Raw genomic sequence first — 25,812 nt, forward strand, 5'->3', positions numbered from 1 at the left:
CACTTGGGAAAAATTGAGGGCAATCTTGGTGGCAATAAAGCTGCCCCACGATATCGCTTCAATCGCAATTAAAGGTTATCCAAATGACAAAGTATTGTTTTATCTTTTGTGCATTCATCTATTCAGTCAGCGAGTAGGCCAAGCGAAGAACAATATCCAATTCTAGATTTTTTTTCTACTAACTATTCCAAGTTTAATTGCTACACTATTACTATCAAGTTTGGTAATATTTTCTTCGTGGCCGAGGCTATCCATCAAACAAATTATTCCTACTAAAATAAATTGTGATCTTCATTTTTATATATGTAAATTATCTCGCCAATGGAATCTATAGATTCTTTTTATTTAAGACTTGCTGTCGCCCGCGACTCTGTCCGCGCGGAATTAAATAAAAACTTTATTAGTAGCCTATGAGTTCTTCCAGACTATTTTCTACATCTTCTCCAAATTTCAGTGAGAGTGAGTGAGAGTGTCGTTCTGGAGATACCTTCTAACAAACATCCATAAAAACATTAGCAATTATAATATTAGTAAGATATCTCTCTACACTTAATACTTAATGCTTTAGTTCTCTATGTTTGAGAAAAGTGAAAAATGTTTAAAAAACAAAGCTCTTTATTATAATATTGTAAAAAAAACTTAACAATGTAACGACGGCATATTAAATGAAGGCAATCCTTTTATATTCCAGCGTAAATATAACCAGATGTGGGGGAAAATTGGAAAGCGTTGGCGTTACGTTAGTGGGATCCTGTCGGCGGTTAAATAATGAAAAAGGATTTGTGCGAGAGAAGCGAGATTTTGCTCGCGGCGAAACTGACGTGAAGTTTGCGAAAAGTGTTCGCGGAATGAGGACTAAATTTAATATTGACTTCAAGATTTTAGGATACTAGAGTATATTTGAAATGAATATATATATATATGTATAATTTGCTGTTCGTTAGTCTAGCTAAAACACGAGAGCGGCTGAACCGGTTTATCTTATCTTGGTTTTGAAAGGTTCCCGGAGGTCTAGGGAAGGTTTAAAAGTTGAGAAAATTTTTAATATTTAGCGGGAAAATCCTAAAAACAGCCCCATTTTTCAATATAAACGGCTGAATCGCTAAAACTTAGCATAGATGTAGAACATAGTCTGGAAGAATACCTAGGCTAATAAATATGTTTTAATTATGACGGAGGTGGTAGTTAGTTTGAAATACATTTTTTATTAATAAGCCAATTGTTTTTATATTACATACAGGGAAAACATGAAGCATAGAATTAGAAATAATGGTTTTTAATAGTCTGATTATGATCGGAAATCAATCATTAAAATAAACAGTTGAGACAACTATTAAAATGAACCTCTCGTAGTGAAATCTATTTGTTGTTGTTCTTGTTACACCAATTGTTATACTACAGGATGTTCCGTTTTTAAAAATCTCAAGACTTAGCAGTTTTTATATAAAATTGTATTTAAGTCGGCGGGATGAAGGAAAGTTGGCACGGACTCAATTCGGCTTCTCATTTCGATACGGTTCAAAAGCCTTAATAATAACTTGCGCCTCTTTTTCGACATTTACTTTTTAATTATGTTCTAGTTCTGCCAAGTTCAAAGACGTGATTCGGTGGAAGTTTTTCCATATTTTAATTTCAAAAATAATCTTATGACAAAAGCAGAAAATCTAACTAAGATGTTATCTACATAAATAAGCATAGTACTTGATAAATAACAAGATTATTAGGTGATATAGAGAAGAGAATACGATATACGTTTACGAGAAAAAAATACAATAATTATATAGACTAAAATATTGCACAGTCAACAAGAACATAACTCACGCCCCCAGCCCGTAAGTGGTAGGCAGAGACCAAGGACCTCCAATTGATGCAGTCAGTGTTTATGTTTATTTATTGTTTGGTTATTTCTCAATTTAAATATAGTGTTATCAATGGGTAAAAGTAGTTTGTCGATATTTATTTTATATTGGCTACGTTACCGATACTGTGCTGAGTACAAATCGTATAGCTGAAAATCACGAAGGGTTTTGTTCGAAGGTCTGATAAAGCGTCGTTCCGATCGACCTTCAGTTGACCTTTCCCTGCTGCGGTCTGATAAGACATTGGGATCGTCTACTGAGCAATGTCATGAACTTCATGATTATACAGGGTGTGAGTTTCTTTGAGTTATCTGAAAATCCTATTTTTCATTCCATTTTCTTCAAAAAAATAAAGAGAATTGAGGCGTTCCTGTTTTGAAATCGATTTTAAAAGGTTATTTTTATTAAATAGTTCTGTAATTGAAAACAATAACCTCCAATAGTATTAAACAGGAAACATCCTATGTCATCGAGATTCTAATGAATTTTAAAGATCATTTTTTTTACGTTTTTAACTTGCTATGTATATTACTAACAGTAAATAAGTTACCGAATCGAGTTATAAGTAATCAGTTTATCTTTGGAAAGGTTAAACCGCAAGTTAATAAACGAACAGACATTGGGGTTGTTTGTTTGTTTCTCAAACTTATGAATTCTTAATTGATTTAACCAAAAACCTAAATCATAGAGATAATAACGATGTTTTCCTTCACCGTAAGAAACTCGGATAAATGTACATATATAAATCGAAAAACACATTGGTACACGGCGGATTCGAACCCAGGACCTGCAATACAAGTCAAGTACTTATCCCCTCAGCCACAGACGCTCTGTTTATTACATATTTATTTAAAATAATAAAGTATACAAAACGAAATAATAATATCTTAAGATAAAGTCACTCTCATGGGGTGTCATTAACTTGATTACATACCTAAGTAATAAGAACATACTTGAAATACTTAAGTGATGAGGAAAGTACTTTTTCTTCACTTAAAGAGTTTAAATATATTTAATCACGTTTTTATATTTTTTATTGGCAATTGAATTGAACTTAAGAGATTGTAAAGTAAAATTAAGTTATAAATCTCGTAATTATTAGTTAAGTGAACTACAAAAGTAAGGGAGATTCTAAAAGTATCATAGCATTGATTATATTGTGAAAATATTTCTAACATTCCAAATAAGATCTCAAGTTGCCGTAACTAAAAGTTAATCTATCTTAGGGCGGGTTTCCATTGTGCAAGCCGTCACTATGCAACAATCGGAAGTATTATTGTCGGGCAACTATTGACTCAGGGGAAATTGTCAGGTCAATGATATTCTAATGGCTTTAGTCAGATTTTTGTGTTATTTTATATATAACTATCAGTCGCCTAAGAATGTCCAGTGGAATAAAAGAAACATAATTCCTAGCCTATGTGTTTTTTCAGACTATGTTCTATATGTATGACAAATTTTATCGAGATCCGTTTAGCGGTTTTGGAGATACCTTCAATCAAACATCCATCCATCCATCCAAACATTCGCATTTATTAATAAATTAAGAAGGTTTATTTGTATTTCAGTATATCAACAGCAGTTATATGCTTTTGACGTTACAAATAATCCATTAAAAATAATTTATGTAAAATGTTCAAATACCGACCGACATACTGGTTACGGTCTGTAGTCGTTCCGATGTCCAATTCGTTATGGAAATGACCCTTCGAATTGAAACCGTAAAGGACGCAAACAAGGTTTTGTCCAGAAAATGTTATTATTCAAATAATCTTTTAGGAAAAAGGGACCAGACAATTGTGGAGAGCGTGGTTATGTGATTTATGAATCAATGTTACATATGTTGATTTTGTATGAAAGAGTTGGCTTATAAAAACCTCATTCATGTTAGGTTGCCGTACAAGTGGGAAATGGAAACAAACTAAACAGTTTCAATGATACGTTGATAACAAATTCAAATATTTTTATAGTTCTATTAAACATTACGCCTATCGTTTCTTATTCTAGTGCCTTCAGTTTTGAGGATTGGCCTCTAACTTGGAATATTTGTTACTGTCAAGTGCAAGAAACAGTTCCTCCGCTGACCTAATCCCGTTTAGAAAGCGATCACTTTGGTATCCCTTCCCGTATAAAATAATTAAAATAATCTGTGGCTTAATCCTAAGGATCGTTTATTGGGTTCGGTCGTATCATATTTGGTTATAATTTAAAAAATATTCAGATATTAACGAAAAGTTTTCCATTAAGATTCCATACTAGATTAATATCATACAACTTTGGTTACTTTCGAAACAATTATATTAAGAGGTCATTATGTCAATCGAAAATTATATAACAGTGGTAGAGCCCGCTTTAACATCTTTGCACGAATCGGCCCGGCTCGCCCGGTGAAATACCACGACCACACAGAAGACAGGCGTCAAGTGGAAGCAATTCCGCGTTTCGTCTGATGAGTGTGCGTCCCGGAGGCCTAATTTAGTCCTCTTTTTCTTATAAGGAAACGATGGGAAGTGAAAGTGGATTTTCCGGATGAGAGGATGTATGGAAAGGGAAAATATTCTCTCTCTGTGCGAGGAGAGGATTCTCCTCCGTCGATTAAAGGTAGGCAACGCATATGCAATTGCATATATCTATGGGCAACGGTCACTTCGCTATTTCAGCGATTTCAGGTGGCCGCTCACTCGTTTGCCACCTTATGGTATAAAAAAAATATGATAAAAAGTAATTTGTAATGATAACATAGTTCCCTGCCAGCTGCAATTTTAATTAATTATGACAGAGTCTGTTTTGCCGACAGTTGTAAAGACCTTTGTAGAAGACATGAAAAGATGAAAAATGAGACGTTAATTTAATATTAAATGAATATTCTATTTTAGGTCAGTTCGGTTATGAAAGTAAATTTCTTAATCATTGTGATGTAATCTTAATCAAGATTAATACTGGACATAAATGCCAAGTAACTCCTGAGGTAGCACTGTGTCACTTATTATGAAAGAAAAATCAGTGATTTTATGATTAACCTGCCTTCTTAAATTACTAGACAGATTATTATAAAATCTCCAACATTTTGCGCGGTTTGTGTCCTCAATTTTTTTTTTAATAAAATGAAACTTGCTAGGACTGATGTTATTTTAACCTACATTTAGGTAATTTTAACTTTGTCTTTATAAAATTATGAAAACTAATATCATAAATGCATTAGTTTAGAAGGATGGATGTATATTTGTTAGAACGTATCCCCGTATCGGCTCAACAGATCTCAAAGTAATTTGGCACAGATATAGAACATAGCTTGAAAGAACATATAACACGCGGAAGGAGTTGCGGGTGTCAGCTAGTATGTTATAAAAATTGAAGGACAGTAACAAAGCGAAATATTTTATCCCAGCAACAGATATCCTTAAAGGTTTTAAGAAAACCGAAGCGAATGCTGAGAATATTTCGCGTTCATCGTTTGTCTCTGTCTGGCGCTGACGTGACGAGTTCTCTCCGGAGAGATGTAGGGACGTCGCATATCTTTGACTATAGAAAGAAGGACTAGGCAAAGAGTCGTACTAAAACAATATCACTTTTCGCGGGGTGTAAACGCAATCGCACATGTATTTATGATCCTGACACGTACGCCTTTATGAATGCATGACTCAAAAAATTATACATTTGCAAGCACACAAGCAAGTTAAAACTAATTCTTTGTTTTTATTATTTACAGAGAGGAGTGCATGAGTTTAACAGGTCTCCTCTTTTAAAAGTCAAATAAATACACTGTCGCCTCGCTTTAAAGTAATTAAGACCATTTTCACACCATGCATAGCAATTAAGGTCGGTCCAAGTTTAGTTTGTTGAGTTGTCGACTTGAGACCCTGAATATTGGATAGTTTAGGAGACAGTTATGACCCCGTGACTGGCAAACTTATTATCTCTATTGTGTAAGTTCTTATGAAGGGCCAAAGATTATGTATATTTGGATGTTATGTAAATAGTTAAATGTGATTTAATTGTGAATCAAAAAAGAAGCTTTCTAAAAACACTCTTTGTTACATTTGAGTTGAATGCATTTATGTTTTTAAATATAATTTAAACAGGTATAGAATTTTGAGATGTCTTACTGTAGTCTCAGAGTCGCTTAAAGTTTTCTTAAACAGCTACATAGTTTTCTCATACTAAAGCCACAGTCCCTTAGACACAATCAAACTATTCTGACGGAGGAAGCCAAAGTATAAAATTGAATATTAACTCTTGTAAAAACAAAATCCAAGAAGTATTCGTTTCCGATACTTTTGTTAAAGATCAAACGCTCACTGCTTCGTAAGGTTTTAAAGCGTTCAGTCGACATTGGTGTCAAGATTTTCTCTTGCTTTGCTGACTAAAATCAATGAGAATCTATTTCAAGATTCTAAAAGGTCTAACTCAGTCAACATTTAAAATTACTATTAATTTTTTTGTACAATAAGATGTCATCACTGTAATTGAGAAATAGTAACTGAGAAAATAGTAAGTTTTAAGTAGCCATGTGTAATTATCTGAACCGATTCAAAAGAACAGCTCAAAAAACTTGATAATTTGAGCTGCAGTTCAACAATTAAATTGGCAGAACAAAGCATCGCGATGTACAATAACTATGTGAATAATAAGCCGCTACTCGTCTGGTGACTCGCAGTTTGCTGCTTAAAATGCAAATCATAACTCTATGAAGGTACAATTTGAACTGAGCTGCGAGTCAATTCACTGATCTGCTTAACACGTGTGAGCTGATCTAGAGGTCATTTTAGTTTAGTTATCAATGTCTAATTTTAAGTAAGATCGTGTACCAACAAAGCTTTGTTAATTTATTTAACTTTTGTAAGTTGCAAAAAAAAAGAACAATTCACTATGAAAGAATTATCGAGCACAACGAAACACTTCGTTTATTCACATGTAACTTGTTTGACCGAAAAATTTTCTACGAAACTGAAAATAAGCCACCCTTTCGACGGACCTTTTCCTGTACAAGGGAAGATTGGGATCCGGGGTGTATTTATTGGCGCGGTCCGACCTTCAACCCCCATGTAAGCACTACTAATCTCGTTTCTCTAGTGAAACTGAAAATCAAGAATTTTATGCTATAAAATATATTGGAGCGTTTTGGATACAAAGTTAGGTAATCTAACTTTATTGTAAATGCGAAAGCAACAAGACATACTTCTTGTCCTTTATGTTAAATAAGACACCACCTGAATTCGCAGAAAAAGCGAAGCGGCCGCTGACTCTAAGCATAATTTTTTGCCATCCTATGCGCCTAATCTACTTCCTCTTTCCATACAGTTTTCTTACTTCACACGGACGAAGTCATATCCAACTGTTAGTCATGGAGTAGATTCTAGTATGAGAAGAAATGTTCGCATTAGAAATATCAAAGAAAAGGTGTAAATGTATAAATGATTGGATACACATAAGGTCATATTACTAAGTTCAGATGACTGGTTACCTTGATAACGCGTGACCTTAAAGCCTAGCCTAGAATATTTATAGAGTTGGCTCTCGCGTGATATCCTCCGACCTCATACCGCAAAGCAATAAGACGGTCCGTAATAAATACTTAACGTTATGATACAGTCGTAAAGTAGTCCCGAACTTAATGAGAGATAATAAAGTTATGAAATAAGTGCCCGTTTGTGAAAGGATACTTAACAAATTCACGGATAATATTTTTCTAAACCTTTCATAAATGTAACAGTGGTAGAGCCCGCTTTAACATCTTCGCACAAATTAGCCCGGCTCGTCCGGTTAAATACCACGACCACAAAGAAGACAGGCATGAAGTGGAAGCAATTCCGCGTTTCGCGTGATAAGTCCCGGAGGCCTAATTTTTTTAATAAAATATTAGCAGATTTTTTTGTAAATTTACTAATATTTCTTTTACCATTCCAACTAAGCTCTAGGCTTGTGCTAGGATATGGTTTACGACAATAGTCGAATGGCGGGATTCGAACTCCCGACCTCGTGATCGGAAATCCGTAACCTTAACCACTAGGCTATTGACGCTTATAATATAACTCCTCTTTCCCTTCCCAACCTTTTTCTTATAAGGAAAGGATTGGGAGTAGAAGTGGAAGAGAGTATATTATCTTTCTGTTCATCCTCTCCTTCGTCGGTTGAAGGTAGGCAACGCATATGCAATTGCGTATGTGTATGGGCAAGATATTATCTCTATTGTTGTTGTATTGTTGTTATATATACTATTATATAAATTGTCTTAATTCAGAGGCTTTGCACCGATCAATACGTATTCAAATATCTTTTAGCGATTGAGTGTTACATTATATCATAAATAATTCATCACGGGAGGCGCGCGGCGAGATTGGCCTTCATGAATTGAAGCAGACCTTTTGTTTAGGTCAATATAATGTTTGTAATACATTTGTTTTCATACATTCATATCATTCACATAGACAGCTCACCAGATGTTCGAATATTATTGTATTATTTACTATCATGAATGATAATTAGGAAGAAGGAATGGAATGGAAAGAACAAATATTGTTGCTATTTAACTACCGAATAATATAAAATACAACCTTTTGCCGCCGATGTCGTTTGCGTAAAATTAAAAATGATATAAAATTATCTCATATGTTATTCGAAACTATGTTCTATATCTCTGCATAATTTCAATAAGGTGAGTTGAATATTTCCGAGGTCATAAGCCTATAGGTTCTTCTAGATAGTGTCCTAAATTAATATCAAATTACATCGAAATCTATGCAACCATTCTGCAGATACCTTTAGCAAACATCCATCCATCCGTCTAAACATTCACATTTATAATATTAGTACGATAGTAAGAAGTAAGATAGCTTTTGTTAGCCAGGGATGTACTATTCTGGTAATGAACAAACACATAATAATATTATTTCCTCTTTATAATATTACTTTAGTAAAGTGGAACATTTTTAAAGTATCACATAACCGTAGAGATACAAGACTGGTTTGAGACATATTGGATGTGAAGAGTACATGATTTATTTCGCATACAATATGCATCGTCGACCGTTTGACTCGTCCGATGTTATTGAAATTTTTGAATCGAATATTTTATAACAAATTCCTCGTTTTATTATCGCTTATAATGTAAGGAAGTACGTATTTTCATTTCTAACCTGTATATTGTGACATTATAGTTATTAAAATGAAAAAAGAAGAGTCTGCCAACATTTTTTTTAATTTTTACTTTTAAAAGTTACAAGCTTGTCAACGTGCCCTTAATAACTTCGAAAATAACTCTGCAGTTTTTTAAAGTACAAAAAATATGTATTCAAAATAATTGTTATAGAAATCTGTTCTTTTACTACTCAAATCAGAACTAACGTGTTAATTTTTTTTATAAAAATTAAATAGTAAACCATAGTCAAACGTAAAAGTAATTTTATTTTACTAATATTATAAATGCGAATGTTTGGATGGATAAGATAGGCTTCATGGATCTCTATGAAATTTGGTATAGATATAGAACTTAACTTAGGGTAGGCTCCGAGCCCCTCGGTGGGGACGTATAGTGAGCTGATGATGATGATGATGATAGAACTTAGCCTGTAAGAACATATATGTTCGAATAAAAATATATTAGCCTATAGGCTAATATATTTTTATTCGCACGGTCTGAGTTGCGGGCGACAGTCAGTACTTGGTCTCGGTAATACTTGAGGTTGGCCAACGAGGGGTGTTTTAGTGAGTGGGAATGTCATAACCAGACAAGCCCCAAAAGGCAGGGTATTTAACTAAGATTTCTCCCCAGTTAAAAAAAGTTGGTTAGTACATAAATAATTTCAGCTAAAGCTATACATTAATTCGGAGCTAATCTGGGATTATTCTTGTGTAATATCACACTCGATCTGTTACGATATAACTCGCATGTTCGCTGCCATAACCGAGGCCGTAAATCTCTTGCAGAGAACCCTCCACGCCTTGAGGAAAATCGTGTTATGTTGCCCCGATTCATATACAATTACTATTAACATATTTACTGTTACATTGTTTCTATCCTGACTTATAGGAGTTATTGTTTGTATGTATGTACATTCTGTTATAATACTAAACTGCTTGATTTAAAAGTTTTTTATATCATTCGATCATTGACTCCGGTATGTTATGTCAATCGGGGTTCTTAGTTGTTATAAAATACTAGCTGTCGCCTTAAAAACCTTAGTAAGTAGCCTATGTATTCTTCAAGATTATGTTCTACATCTATGCCGAATTAAATCAAGATCTGCTCAGCCGTTCCGGGGAAACCTCCTTACAAACATCCATCCATCACAGCATTCGCATTTATAATATTAGTAAGATTTCAATCCTTTTTAAGAAAATTTGAATTCCATGATAACTTAGTTACTGTAAGCTAAGTATACGTTTTCATGTTAATTAGTACTTCAAATAATAGAGCGTCGGTGGCTCAGGGGTTTCAACACTTGACTTGTAATCTACAGGTCCTGGGTTCGAATCCCGCCATGTACCAATGTGTTTTTCGATTTCCGATTTACATATCCGACTTACGGTGAAGGAAAACATCGTGATGCAACCTGTACATATCTGCGAAGAAATTCAAAGATATGTGTGAAGTCAACCAACCCGCACTTGACCAGCGTGGTTGATTAAGGCCTAGTTACCCTTAACTTAGGGTAGGCTCCGAGCTCCTCGGTGGGGACTTATGGTGAGCTGATGAAGATGAGTACTTCAAAGTACAAAGTATTCTACAACCGATATTATTTTACTTTATACTTTTTAAATTCAACAAGCATTTAGTTGTGTATTTTATTTGCTATAATATTTGCTTATTCCATTCTTTTATATTTAATCTGTATACCAATGTGGCTTTACATCGCATAAGATATTCGCGTCAAACGTTGATGAGAAACAAACAAGTGATATCTCTCACGTTGTCAAACGTTAACAAAAAGAAAATTAAAAACCGTTCTTTTCTCAGTAACATTTTATATAGAGTATACGAGTCTTTGTAGCATTTACTTATGATGTCTTTTGTTATTTTCACTGAACATTCTTTAATAAATTATTGTTAGGAAGAAAATCGGATAATGTGCCAGTATATTGACGCAACACTAGCCTTACTAAAATGTCTACGTTTATGTCCCCTCACTCCAACAGTGGTAGAGCCCGCTTTAACATCTTCGCACGAATTGGCCCGGCTCGCCCGGTGAAATACCACGACCATACAGAAGACAGGCGTGAAGTAGAAGCAATTCCGCGTTTCTTCTGATGAGTGTGTGTCCCGGAGGCCTTATTTAGTCCTCTTTCCCTACCCACCCTTTTTCTTATAAGGAAAGGATGGGAAGTGGAAGTAGACTTTCCGGACGAGAGGATGCATGGAAATATTTTCTTTCTGTGCATCCTCTCCTCCGTCGATTAAAGGTAGGCAACGCATATGCAATTTCGCATGTCTATGGGCAACGATCACTTCGCTATTTCAGCGATTTCAGATGGCCGCTTGCTCGTTTGCCACCTTATGATATAAAAAAAACTATTCATTCTAACAATTGACTTTGTAATGCGCGCCATTCGCGCTAAAGGAGTCTAATTAATAATGTCTAAAACTAGGTAAATTTTATTTAACACAAGCAATACTACGACGCTTTCTCAATTATGACATAAGACACCAGACATTGATTTGTTTAATTTTATACTGAGAAATATGTGTAATCAAACCTTAAATGGGATCGTCTGACTTTTATATACATACTTGGGATAAAAATCTGTGTCTTAATTTAAAGAAATATACCTAATAAGTATTTACTAGTGGAAGGATTTAGACTTCTTTTCCACCAGTAAGCCGCGCGATTTTGTTGCGCGACTATTATTTCTATAATAAATACGTTATTGTTTTGAATAGCACGGTTGCTCTTTCTTAAAAAAGAAGTCCCGAATATTTACGTTTAGTGGAAAATAGAGTATTATACGTTTGCTCTTTTATGCTATTAGTAGACAATTATTTGAACAATACAATGCAACAGAGTTACAAACTTCTATTTGCGGTTCGCTTGTTCTATTCTGAACAATGGATTCCGACTGCATCCGGTTGACTTTCCAACAACTTTGAATTTTATGCTTAATACATTATTATGATTGTAATTGTAATACACGACCTACTCTATTTAATTCCTATAGTTCAGCATCGGAATATTTAACCTGTTTTATTTGCACGTATTATTTTTATCGTATCGTATTAGTCCGCATACTATTTGAGACTAAAACTTACTGCGATGCACAGATACTGCTGTTCCTCAGTATAGATTGGTCGTAAGAACTAAGGGTTCCGCTTAGGGGCCACTTAACTCTAAGTATAGTCTTTATTATGTAAATTAAGTAATTGTAACGTTATCAAAGAAAGCCATAGAAATTTAATACTTTATTAATAATTTGTTGTACAAGCAAATTGTAGTAATCAAAGGCCCTTAATTGTACGCTCCGTCCATCTCGTAGTACCCTTAATCTTTAATTACCTTAATTAAGGACCTTTCAATGTTAGCTTGACCTGACTTATTTTTAGAAAGAACTTTAATGATTTAATTTTATGTTGTAAAGTCAATGTGCTATCGGCTAGAAAGTCTAAAGGGGGGTTTTCCGTTCGAACACACAAATAAACTCCCCATATACTAGCTATAGACCTCGACTCCGTCCGCACGGAGTTAAAAAACTTACTAAGTAGTCTATGTAGTCTTCCGGACTGTGTTTTACATCTGTGCCAAATTTCATCGAGATCCGTTGCACCTTTCTAGAGATAATTTCTAATAAATATCCATCCATCCATCTAACTTTATACTGTACTATATATACTATAACATTATGTTTTAAGGGGTCTTCAGCTATGGAAAACCAATACATAGATTGTATAGGACCCCATGATCCGTAATCATACATGTGTTAATATTAGTAATTAGAACCAGAATGATAATAAAAAAAAAATAGAATACTGGCAATATATTGGAAAGCTTGTAAGATATATAAAAAAATGTCGGTTCGTTCATCCGAACGCGTACTATGCTTCAGTGAGCTTTAAAAATATTTTCCAACGAACAAATTGCATTTTGCGAAAGCCTCTTCATACTTATTTAAGTTTTTAATAACAAACGTTGTACAAAATAAGCTTATTTTTCTCAAGAAAATTATAAATATTCGATTCAATTTATTCAATCTTTTTACTGTGAACAAATTATATTTTACCAATCGATTCGATATTTAAAATATAATAGTTTTCTTTATAAGAGACGGTAGCAAACAAGTGGCTGTGACTCCGAGATCAACGACGCCCATGGACATCCGTAACACTAGAGGAACTGCAGATGCTGGTCTTTGAGAAAGATAGGCTCACTCGAAGGACCCTAAGTCGTACTGGTTTGTAAGTGATTCCTTGTTTAATAGGACGATGGTTTAATGTCACAAAATATGTACAAGCTATTTAGACAAGACGAATTCAATTTCCCCAGATCTATAACCTCTAGGGAAGTTTAAATCCCAATGAAAAATTCTACATTCTTTAGGATGTTAAGTCATTGTCTGTCTGTACTATCAGAAACAAAAGTGGTGTTTTTTTTAAACGATTTGTTTTAAACAATATTATAAAAATATTCTTTATCATAATTGTTGTCTGCGCGATTATACATTACAATTAAGGATGTTAGGATTAACACTAGGAACATCTATTAACCTTGGTGTTATTAAGAGTGAATAGATGACAAGATCTTGGCAGATTTTTACCTAAACACTGACTACTAAGCTATTATTTTGTTTGACCTGGTCGAATGAAGTTCTGTGAATGCTAAAAGGACAATTATTAAACTTATATAAAAACGGCTAAACATTCACGTATATTCGTTCGGTGGCGGCACCGACTAGTTTCGAGCCCATCACTCACCAATAGGCGACGGGCCGCGTTCGCGTAATAATACCAGTCCCGCTCACCCTGATGAAGGGCCCCCGATGTGCTCGAAACTAGTACGTGCCGCCACTTAACGAATACATGTGAGTGTTTAGCCGTTTTTATATAAGTTTATTATAACGTCCCACGAAAGTTTGAATAATTTAAGGACAATTATTGTTAACATTCAAGACAACAACCAAACTTGTTATTTGTTATAGAGGGCGCTGTCAATCTGTCCATTTACCGTTATGCTGGTGGAAACTGAAATGAACGATGTAATTGTCGCTTGAAATTAGTTTCAGAAACTTGGACAAGGATATGCCTGAAAACGGAATGACAAATTTTGTTTGTTATTAACTGCTTTATGTTACATTTGTACAACAAACAACCTTTGTTAGTTAACGTTGTTTAGTATGTTCAAATAAAGGTTATATAACTTTGATGATTCTTTTGTACAATGATTAAATATTATTTAATTGTTATTCTTCAGTATTTTATATCTTTTTCATCCATTGGTTTATACCTCATCGCTAAGTCCATTGTATAAAATCAACTAGATGTTGTTAACGTTATTTTTATAATATTATTATATGTTACTTATTTTTCAATCTTAAGTCTTCTGTTTAAAAAAGTACGACTAATGTAATAATTGCTAGTAACAAATTTATATTAAATTATAATTAATATTATAGTTATAGTTAAATTACGTAAGTCAAGATTAAAACAACAGTTAAGTTTTAATTATTTTAGAAAATATTACAAAAATATTGAATGAATTATAAACAAGATTAAAAAAAAATATATTAAAATGTAATGTACCCGCACTTGGCCAGCGTGGTTGACTATGGCCTAGTCACCCCTAACTTAGGATAAGCTCTGAGCCCCTCGGTGGGAACGTCTATTAAGCTGATGATGATGATGAAATACGTAATAATAATTATAGAAATATGTAAAACATTAAAATCATTTGTAAAAAAAATATTATTGTTTTTAAAATATTTAAGACTTAATTAATCTTCATGCGAAATACAAGAATTGAAAAGCAGAATTTCATTCAAAATCTAATTACCAACATAAAAATAATTTCAAATGAAATTTTCCTTCTAAATTATGTTTTTTAAGCATTTGTATAGTAAGTATTAAAGATGTTTACCTGGCTACACGTTCAGTGACGCTCCGTTTCTCTCGTGATCATTTTGTGATTGAAATCATTATATTATTATGTTCATAGTCACCCCACCTCGCTTTTATACCACATCATTTAATCCCTAACTCACAAAACACACTATACAATTACTAAAATTTATGTTAACGATGTCAGTTAGTAGTTAATATATGTGGTTAAATATTTAATAACTTATCACAGTAGTATAGGGTTCTGTCAAAGATTTTTCTACATCGACATCGTGAGATTATGGTCGCAAAAGACGTGCGCTCGCCCCCACGTCCAAGAGCCGACTGAGGGGTGGGTTCGTAGCCGCGCGCGCAAAACTGTTGATTTCGTCTTCTCAGACCCTATGGAATTGGTGCGAAAAATTAGGTTTCCACACGGACATTTAATATATACAATGTACATTTTATTTAGAGTCAAACGCTGACGCTTCCAGCAATTACGGTGTCAGGAGTCTCTTATCATGAAATATTAGTTGGCTTTTTTCGTCCTTAAAACGAAGCGGCGCTTTACTGAAAGTAAACTTCGAAAAATATACAATAAAGTTAGGACATTGTCGATATTTTTTAAAAGTATAAAATATAACGTGAATTAGTTAAATTAAATGATCCGTAAATTCTCTTATTACATGTGATGTCACGTAGAAGTTAAATTGCCGTATTTCTAGAAGGCGTAATCGCTCTTCTATCGTTTCTTAGTATGATGATAGATCACAAATGTTTTAATTTCTTTTTTAGATAGATGGTAAAAGATATAAAGAGTTACATTCAGCCTGTATTTACTAAGTTATATAAGATTCGTTTTGAATGTTAAATGACGTTGGGTAACATTTTATAAGTTGGTTTTAAAAAATGTAAAATGAGTTTGTTTATTTCGATCCATTGCCTGAAATAATAACGCTATTATACGCTATTATTAATACGATATTATTGTAATATTGTATTGAATAGAGGCATTCATATGTTAATGACTGTAACATTGTTCTTGGGCCTACGGAGGTCTAGCAGATGTTAAATGCTTCATAAGGGTTGACTCTATTGTTTCTTATTCAATTTACTTAAGAGATTATTCAAATAAAATAAAACTGATATTTATGCCAATAAATTAAGTAGACATAAAAGATTAGGTAGAAAGTTTTATTATCTTTCTAATCTTACTAATATAAATGCTAATGTATGGATGGATGTTTGTTACAAGGTATCTACAGTACGGCTCAACTGATGACGATGATATTTGCAATAGATGTATAGCATCGTCTGGAAGAACACATAGGTTAGTAATTTTTTTTTAATCCCGCACTGACGGGTGATAGCTGGTATTAAATAAAATACATTTAACAAATTATTTCTGGTACAAAAAAAAACTAAAAAAATGAATATTAATACGATCACTATTTATCTATATTAATTTTGATTACCAAGCGTTTTCTAAGACATAAGAACAAATATGAGCTATGACGTGATATTTCTACGAATTTCTTGACATAAAAGCGTAAACAATAATAAGCCTTGTCTTCGCGTCCATTACACAGGACAAAGCTGACACAAAAGGACATTTGTAAGTAAAACCCACACTCGATTGCTTACAAAAACTATATCATAATACATATTGGATAATACACAGTCAACTATCTTTTTATATTTTATTATAACACACAATAGAAAACTATTTCTTACAACTTTTATAAGCCAAGTTTTTTTTATATAGGAGAAGGGGGCAAACGAGCAACGAATCGCCTAAGATTTTTTGATTCGACGCCCATGGACATCCGCAACGCCAGAGGAACCGCAGATGCGTTGCCAGCCTTAAAAGTAGGTCTACGCTCCTTTTTTGAAGGGCCCTAAGTCGTTACTGTTTGGAAATTTGAAAGTTTTTTGTTAATCGATAATATTTTGTAAATAATATATCTGGTTATCAGATGGGTAAAATTGAACTTCTCTGGCTCTTAGACTATAATTGCTTTAAAAATCACTTTTACTGCGAGTTTTCAGTATGGGAAACTTTGTATAAAATTATATTATTGTTTCTTTATACTCTTTTAAAAGATATAAATATGTTAGAATGCTTCGATAGTGGAATTATCATTTAAAATGAAAAATCAGTAAAGATTTTTAATTCATTTATTGGTGTAGATGACGTCGCGGGACATTAGCTAGTATTAATATAAAAAATATGAATAATATCCCTGCCGTTTTCATTATAACGTTCGAGAATAATTTGCGAGAAAATCAATCCGAGTTCTATCTTTGTCAAGAATTCAATAAACGACAAAATTGTTTGGTTTGGCTGCCATTTGGTCGGAAATCATGAAATGGTATGAATTATTCAAGCACTTAGACGCACTTATTTTCTTTTAGCACCTTTACAATTATTAACTTGACGATCTTTGGCAAAGAAAATTAATCATATGAATTCAATTAGATCAGAATTCGTAATTACGATGTGATTGGTCTAAATCAATGTTCAATCTCGATCCATTTTTAGGGTTCTTTACCTAATAGGAAAAAAACGGAACCCTTATAGGATCACTTTGTTGTCCTTGGTATTTTAAATAAGCATTATAGACGGTTCAAATTAAACTGATCTACCGTGGGTTTCTAAGACTAATATCTCTCTTATAAACAAATTGTTATACAGAGATTTTTGTCTCAGAAACTAATTATCTTATATATAATATTAAATAGAATATTTAAAATATCTTTTGGATTAATCTCAAGGATTTAATATTGATTCATACGTAAGTGAAACATCGCATATAGTATTTATGAATATGTTTGTTACATATTGTTGTCTCTGTTTAATCATAGAGAATTAAAGGAATGACAACATGTATAAATGAGACGGCAATAGACTCCCACAGTTACCAAGTTCCTTTCACAACATGTTTATCTTTGCTATCATAAATTAATTAAGGCAACTCAAAGCAAGGCATATGACAGGTGGACCTGTTCACACGGACTCACATGAGGACGTAGAAACAAGTTTTGTACATTATATATTGTGTTTGAATAACTTGTTTGTTTATTTTTCTATTATTTAATATTTGTCTAGAATTAAGAACACTGGAAACCGAGGTGAGGTGTAAGATTGCGAAAATGTATGCATGTAGAAGGTAGAGGTATTCAGGACTGCACCGCTTTCGGTGTAGTCTTTGCTTACCCCTTTTGGCTATGGGTGTGTAAGTATGTTGTAGTCTAGGAATCGTCGAGAGCGTCGGTGGCTCAGGGGTCAAGCAGTTGACTTGCAATCTGCAGTTCCTGGGTTCGAATTCCGCCATGTACCAATGTGTTTTTCCATTTCCGATTTGCATATGTACATTTATCCGACGTTCTTACGGTGAAGGAATACATCGTGATACAACCTGCATATATCTGAGAAGAAATTCAAAGATGTGTGTGAAGTCAACCAACCCGCACTTGGCGAGCGTGGTTGACTATAGCCTAAGCACCCTTAACTTAGGGTAGCCTCCGAGCCCCTCGGTGGGGACATATAGTGAGCTGATGATGATGAGTCTAGAATCTAAGTTTTAGAAATCCTGGTTAATATGCTGATTGTATTCGATTGAGCTAAAAATCTTAATTTAAAATTGATAAACATTTATTATTTTTATTGATGTTATATAATTTAATTGAATTATTTTCTTTAAACAAATCTATTATAATTTAGAATTAATGTATAAATCACACTGAAGAAGGCATTCTGATGTCTTCGGTTCGAATAATACTTGGGACCCTCATATGTACGTTCATATATAACAAAGGGGAAGGGACAGAATTGATATCTGGTTAGCATAAATCTCAAACTTACATGAATGTACATGTAACTATCATTTGAACGATAGAATATAAAGGTTTTGTGCTCCAGGAAAAAAAATATTATATATATATTTTTGGTTTTGTTAACTTACTAATATTATAAATGCGAATGTTTAAATAGATGTTTGTTTGAATGTATCTTCAGAACGGTTGAACGGATCTTAATGTAATTTGACATACATATAGAACATAGTCTAAAAGAACATATAGAGTACTAATTATAGGGACCGCTAGTAAAATATTAAATAAACCAAGGTATTCGAGTTTTAAATAGGTCTAATTTTTTAATTCCCCAATTGTACTGTTACTTGTTGAATTAACAAAAAAAGTAAAAAAAAAATAATGTTACTTTAATATTAAAAAATGGGACCCACCTGCAAGTTGCATTAGGGGCGAAGTTGCGCGGTAACTTACATAAAAAATACGTTAAAATTGATAACCTTCAATTTTTACGAAGTCTGCTATAAAATACTTAAAAATTAAAACAATACAAGTAAGAGACAGTTTTAAATTCTTTTTCTGTTATAGCCGTCATATAAAAAAGAAATATTTCACGTTAAAAAGATACAAATCTTTTACGAATTTAATACTCCAATAACGTTAATGGATTTCAGTAATAATGTATTGTGATTTAAGAACTCATCGCGAAATCACAAAAATGGGAAAATGAAATGTCTATTATTTTCCTAACACAAATTATAAGTGATTTTTATTTTTTGAATAAGATAATGGATCGTTTTGTTTATACGATTTGATTTAAGTTATTAACTTAATATCATTTTTATATACAGTATGTTCAAAATATTGATGGAAAAGTAACTTTTTTAATTCGTCGTTTACGAAGTTTGCGTGCTAAACTTACTTCTTACTAATGTTATAAATACGAATTTGGATGGATGGATGAACGGATTTTGATGAAACTTGGTACACATGTAGAACATATGTATACCGGAAGAACACATTTGCTACTTATTAAGTTTTTTTAAATTCCGCGCAGATGGAATCACGGGCGACAAATAGTCTTAAATAAACATGAGGTTTATTTAAATTAAGTTTATTGCGAAAAGACCTCATTTATAATTGTAAAAACCACATCATGGTCGGTACATCTTTATAATGCTTCCAACATTCAAATACATTTTACTTTTAACACCTTTGTTTTTGTGTTGGACGTCAAAAAAAGTGGGATAAGCCTCTTTCAGCAACTTCAGCGAGATGACATACATTTTTGTGTTATTTTTATGTAAGCAGGTGTTATAAATTCATTTGGTTAACCTTTTATAATGTTGGTAGAGTTACGTGTTTTATCAAGTACTACGAATAAGAAGATATTTTTTGTAAAAAGCTAAAAGTATTATCGTCGATTTACATGGAAAATAAGAAAATATATTTGTTTATTTCAGTGACAATTTAATTTATTGTGTAATGGGTTTATTTTGGGTAGTTTTGTGTTTAAATCTTAGTTCTAACTCTTACTAATATTATGAATATGTATATTTAGATGGATGGATGTTTGTTTGAATGTATCTCTAAAACGGTTCAACAGATCTCTTTGAAATTTGGCATAGATGTAGAACATAGTCTGGAAGAGCACAAAGGCTTTTTTGTTAATTCCGGCAAATAAAGTTGAGGGCAACAGTTAGTCATTAATTAATGAACACTGAATTGTATTTTAATATGTTCGTTAAAAACAAAAAGAGCGTATTTATTTAGAGGCGTAAGAACAAAATAATTTCTCGTATACATTATGTGAAAGAAACAATCTTATCGTTTGGCAAAGTTTCAACGTGAAATAACTTCAGTACCATACTTTAAGTTATTCAAACTTTGGAGAACTTTCACAGGCGGCTCCTTTAATCACTAATGTACAATTGAGGAAATAACCTTCAAGAAATTGGACTTATGTATACATTACATATAGTACATATTACTTGTTCTCAATTAACAATACGAAAGTTTAGAGACGATCGATATTTTTGGCAAACGGTCAAGCGGCCACCTGAAATGACCGAAAAGGCGAAGCGACCATTGCCCATCCGAAGACATCCGCAATTGTGGATTTCTTTTGTGACTGAGTAACAGTCACTTTTTGCTTTGAAGAGGCATTTACAGCTTCACCGGGCTTGAGGTGGCCGGGAGCAGATGGCGCTTAGCCTAAACTTCTGCGTAATTATAGATGCGTTGTGCCTATCTTTAATCTACTGAGGAGGAAACGCACGGAATGTGAATAATACTCCTTCCTATGTGACTCCTCCACTATCAAATCCGTTTTCCCTTAATATTCCTTCGTTATAAGAAATGAATAGGAAGAGCAAAGGAGGACTAAAATTAGGCGTGGGGAACCCAAACTCATTAGACGAAACGCGAAATTACTATTACTTCACTTTCGTCTTCTGTGTGGTCATGTTATTACACTGGGCAAGGCTTATTCGTGCAATATTTTTTTGTACAGGCTCTGCCCCAGTTAAAATTGTATTTTTGATCCGTTTCTTTTATTGGAGAAAGAAATTCTTTCAAGGCTTATCAATCTTGTGATTGTGACATAGGTGATGTCAAAAAGCTTTCATATTTACGCCGACGTATCTTTTAATCAATTGACAAAAGTCTTTTGTCTTATCCCGATAATGGAATGTTCTGTGCGAGCTTTTGATAAAAGCTTTCCTCGTGAAAGCTACGATAACATTTACATCCAACATTTGCAATGACAAATACGTTACATTTGACATTTACTTAATATGATTTATTACTTTTTTTTTCAAATCACATGCGCGTTTCAATAAATAAAATAGGTAATGACAAGCAACATTGTATTAGGCACGAAAATATTTTTCTAACATAATCATAAAGAGGTATTTCATTTGAGTTTAATCTTTAGTTGACGAAGGGACTGCTAAAATGTTTGTTTTACACTTATTTGATGCGGCAATAGACAGGAGTTTGGCGTGTCTTTCAAAGACTCAGAGTAAAGTTTTCTGTCTTTCAACCGTTGTCTTGATGTAGTTAACTGTTGGCTTCGGAGACTAAAGCCTCTGTATAAAACATATCCTTATCTCCGTCTTTCATCTTTGACAAAACATAGATATCACTCTACTGCCCACTTTGAGAATAAATATTTTTTTAGCGCCCCCATATTATCACATAAATATGTATTTTTAAATAAAAACCACTATAACTTCAAATTAAATTAATTAATTATTGTGACCTATATATGTATATTAACGGAGAATTCTGAACGAAACTTTTACTATAACCCGTAACTTGAGACCTGAGGGGCCCACAAGTGGGCGTTATCGCCCACTTTGGGAAAGACTGATCTAGACTGTCTAAGCTTCATTCGGCTTATTTTCAATTCAAGACAATCCACCTGAATAAACTGAAAGTTGCAGTAAAAACATTTCCGAACACTTTTATTCGTAGCTGTTTGAAGAGCAAATACACTCAATATAAAGTCTTTTTTAAAACATGTAAGTGTTTAATACTTTTGAAACGTTTCAAAGTCGGAATAAAACGTCCTCTCTAATCCATTGTAACTTTAGTAGGACAATTTCTATTACTATTATAGATAGTATATACTAAAATGCCGCACTTTAATTCGTGAAACGGTCTCTCTTAATGTAAATTTAGTACGAGACGACTCTCGTTTACACGACTTCGGATATGTGGAATTGTACTCGTATAAAATTACGTATATTGTTATCTCTAAGTGTTTTTATATGTGCACAGGGGTTGCAGCACTTTACTTGTAATCTACAGGTCTAAGGTTCGAATCCCGCCATGTAACAATGTGTTTTTAGTTCTTCGATTTACATATGTTCATATATCCAATCTTAAGTTGAAGGAAAACATCATAATGCAACCTACACATATCTGTGAACAAATTTCAAATGTCAATTCTCGGGACTAAAAGGCTGCGAAGCGGATCGCCAAGTTGTGTTCCCCGAAAAAGGCGAAAAGGGGATTGTGGAGGTTCGTTTGGCCACAACAAGTGGAGGTCCGTGGTCTCTGCCTACCCCTTTGGATTTACAGGCATGAGTTGTGTAATACATATGTTTACATACAATTGTTTTTGCAGACATCCACGGATAGATAAACTAGGCCACTATTTTGTCAAAATATCGACACTGGTATATGATAAGTTAACATTCTCAGTATGAAAATAATCTTAAAAACTATTTCAGCTTAAGAAAATAAAGTCTAAAAGTGTGCTAGATTTTACTGTAAATTATTTTAACTAGATCTACCCTAAACGTAATATCTTTATCGTCAGTTCAAAAGTAGTAGATGCTAAGTGCGTTAAAACGTTTCAACGGAAAAGATTTTAAAGCAGGTTAACGGAAGCAAAAAGACTTGAACTTTAATATCCGGATTTGGAAAATTAAAAAGGAAACCAGCTCTTTGAATTCTGAAGTGACCATCACAATTGCTTTGATATTAAATGAACAGTGTTTTATTTTAGTACAAAAAAGACATTAGCTTTTACGAGCAAATTTGTTCGCGCGGAATAAAAAACTTAGTAAGTAGCCTATCTGTTCTTTTAAACTGTGTTCTACACCTGTGCTTTTCATTAAGATAAACTATTTTCTTAGTTTTTTATTTAGTGCGGTTTGCGCGAAACTTCCTGCCTCGCACAGCAGCGTTGTGGAATGGTCTGTCCTCGGCCATATTTCCAAACCGCTACGACTGGACCCTAAGTTCAAGAAGCGAGCTTATCACCACCTCAAAGGCCGGTAACGCATTTGCGGTTCCTCTGGTATTGCTGATGTCCATGGGCGTCGTTGAACACCTCGGTGTTCCCGCTGTTCGTTTGCTCTCTTCTGTTATAAAAAAAAAGATGATTTTTATAGGAATTACACCTTTATACGATGTGTCATAAGTACAGAAATTCTTTGTTCATTATTTTCTTTATGAATGTCACCTTCGTTTGATCTCATTACAAAAGCTCTCTTGGGTATAATGTAATTACTCATATGCTCAAAATAAACTTTTGTGTCTTGCTTATTAAACTTAAGATAATTTAATAGAGTTAAGCTGGAATACTTTACAAAATGAAAACGTATCAATAATTCTTAGATCTTTTTAATTTAATTAAATGAATCTAAGTTCAAACTTCACAGTTGAATCCAACTTCATTGGTAATTAATTTTAGGATAAGTTTGATTTAGTAACAAAATGATATTTTCAAACCTTTATAACACAATTAATAGCAAAATATGGGTTTACGTAAACCCAATTTTTTCTATTAATTGTGTTCGACCTGCCAATCTTGAAAAAATATGGACGAGATGGTTAAAGATTCCTCTAATTTGCAAGAAAGAAAATATAATATGAACATTAAATCTAACATCGACAAAGTACGAAGACATTTTTTTTAAAGTAGCGACATTTCAAAGAAGCTTTAGTCACGTACTGTCAGACTGCGTCGTAAATGTATTTCCTGAAGAAATGAAGCTGCTACAAGCAAAGCTACACGTATTTCAACTTTAAACACTTTTTCTCAAGAAATATGCCACTATATAACTTTAATTTAGTATATATATGTATAGTATATATATAGTGTAAATTTAATCGTAGACAAACTGCAAATTTCATGCTAAAATATGTAAATTCCAATATTGGTAAAATTCTCAAAATTTTCACATATTATGCGATAAAATTAAATAGTTAAATGATCCTTTTGTATGGAATTTGACGTTATTTTTATATGTTGCATTTAAATGTTATTTTTACCCACAAAATTTAATTTTCCTAGCCTACCCTAAGTAGTAGGGATGACTAGGCCATCACGTTGGTCCGTCACTGTTATGTGAAGGTTGCATCACGATGTTTTCCTCCACCGTAAGACAAGATAAATGTACATGTGGTGGGATTCGAACCTAGTACCTGCAGATTACACGTCAAGTGGTTAACCCCTAAAGCACCATTTCTCTTCGTTTATTTTGCTTACCATAGTAATATAAAGTTAATATAGAAAATATATTGTTTACATTATATTTATGTGTCTAAGTGTGAAAGGTCAGGATGAGCTCTATTTACTAAAGAAAAGGGCTTTGTAACGACATCATAAAAAGCTGTTCTTTTGATATATAACTTAGATAAAAAGACGCTAATAAATTTAACCGAAGTATTAACTATTTTGTTATATAAATTCGGATATAAACACATATTAAGTCGTATGTAAATTAACAAAAATATATTTGTTACTGGCTTTCACGCGTGACTTCGTTCGCGTAGAGGAAATGAATTCCAAAAAAAAAAAACATAATATATTCTCAATTATTTGTTTTGAAAACCAATCTTTGATGAGAACTGATCGCCAACCTTCATTAGTCAAAAGGTATCTCAAAAAGAAAAAGAAACTTTGATCGCTTGTAGTAAAATTTGTGGAAGAATTTTTATAAGGGTTTTCTAGTGATTGCCTATGTGTTAATATAAATTTCTATGAAAAATCTCAAGTATCTAGATCCAGTAGTTTGGGATTGACGTTCATATAGCTCAGTTTTTACCTTTACATACGAATATTTATATCTAGAAATAAGAAGAACTTTGCAACATATTTTCATAAATCTTTTAGGGTACACGTAAAAGTGTAGTCCATTAGTAGCTAAGTCTAAAATTTTACGTGTACATTTTACTGTGCTAAAAAGACAAAAAATGTTAAAAGATAAGCTCTCTCGAACTATTGTGTTCAACGAAATGGTCGCTGAATGCCATTAAATCTGAAACACGTTTCGGGAAAACTGGATGTTCCGTACCAAAATAATTTACGTGTGAAATTTAGTTTTTGGAGCAAGTCACAAAGGTGGAGGTTTTTTGAAACACAATAGCAATTTGGTGCACAAAACGTGACATTGCAATAATTGCGGAAAAGTTTTAAGTTTAGAAATTATAATTATTTTAATTCCTTAAAATTTATTGTGCTCCAAGTAATCCAAGATCCAAGTACTAATATTATAAATGTGAATGTTTGGATGTTTGTAAGAAGATATCTTTAGTACAGCTGCGTGGATCTCGCTGAAATTTAATGTAGATGTAGAACACATTTTGGAAGAACATAGAGGCTAC

General features: G+C 33.1%; 1 protein-coding gene across 1 annotated transcript in view; it reads right to left on the reverse strand.

The window, feature by feature from the left end:
- The window catches only part of LOC106127055 (5-hydroxytryptamine receptor), a 29,037-nt gene extending 13,835 nt beyond the window's left edge, over window positions 1-15,202 (reverse strand). Inside the window, exon 1 of the mRNA XM_013324999.1 lies at window positions 14,918-15,202. The gene's annotated coding sequence lies outside the window, so the exon portion shown is untranslated. The remainder of the gene's footprint in view (window positions 1-14,917) is intronic.
- Between the last annotated feature and the right edge of the window lie 10,610 nt (window positions 15,203-25,812).

The sequence above is a fragment of the Papilio xuthus genome, unplaced genomic scaffold (assembly GCF_000836235.2).
Source record: "Papilio xuthus unplaced genomic scaffold, Pxut_1.1 DF824888.1, whole genome shotgun sequence".
Taxonomy (NCBI): domain Eukaryota; kingdom Metazoa; phylum Arthropoda; class Insecta; order Lepidoptera; family Papilionidae; genus Papilio; species Papilio xuthus.